Source organism: Hirundo rustica, chromosome 15, assembly GCF_015227805.2.
Source record: "Hirundo rustica isolate bHirRus1 chromosome 15, bHirRus1.pri.v3, whole genome shotgun sequence".
NCBI lineage: Eukaryota > Metazoa > Chordata > Aves > Passeriformes > Hirundinidae > Hirundo > Hirundo rustica.
Window position 1 is genome coordinate 6,195,501 of NC_053464.1, and position 827 is coordinate 6,196,327.

Genomic DNA, 827 nt, shown 5'->3' on the forward strand with positions numbered 1-827 from the left:
CGTATCTTTTTAAAAGTATTAATAAAAGGAAGTATTCTGTTTTACAGTACCTTGTAGTGCCCATTGAAAATTATTTTGATTTTTCTCTTGGAAACACTGAAACCACACAGCAACTGCTGGCTTCTGCCACAGTAACAGGCTTGGGGCTTCATATTGCAGGTTAATGGACAGCCCTGTGTGTGAGGAGACAGGATGGCTGGCACTGAACAGTTCAGTGGGCTGGAAATGGAGAAATAATTCTTTCTTAACAGGAACAAGTTCTTGCAATGCCAACTGGCAGACTCTAAGTTCAGGATCAGGAGATACAAATGTGCTGGCTGAGGTCACCTGCTAATAAAAGCAAAAACGGGTCTTCATCCCTTCTAAATCTTTGCCGTTAAAAGTTCTAAAATTAATCCAGGTTCGAAGTCTGGATATTCTTATGGCACCAAGCTCCTCCAAAATGCTTTAGAGTGCCTTTTGAATAGAAACTGAATTCACTGGCTACCCCATAAGAAGCTGTTGAGATCAAATCTCTATTCTAAAAAATCTCTTAGGATGAGAAAAATGCTGCTCTCTTTATGTCCATCTCTTTTTGTTGTCAAAGAAGCCTTGCTAAAATGCCAAGGATTGTGTTATCATGGTAGTCAGAGCCTGTAACACTCTCCTCATCCTTTAAATGCATGAAGCTGAGCTGTTCTGAGAAACCAGAAATCTTGATCCAAGATTGAGAATCTCCACAGTGACTGACTCAGGGAAATTTGTACTGTTTTATTGTGCACTGTGTGGCACAAACCCAGTACAGAGAATTTACTACAAACTCTAGGTACTGCAATAAGTAGCAATAG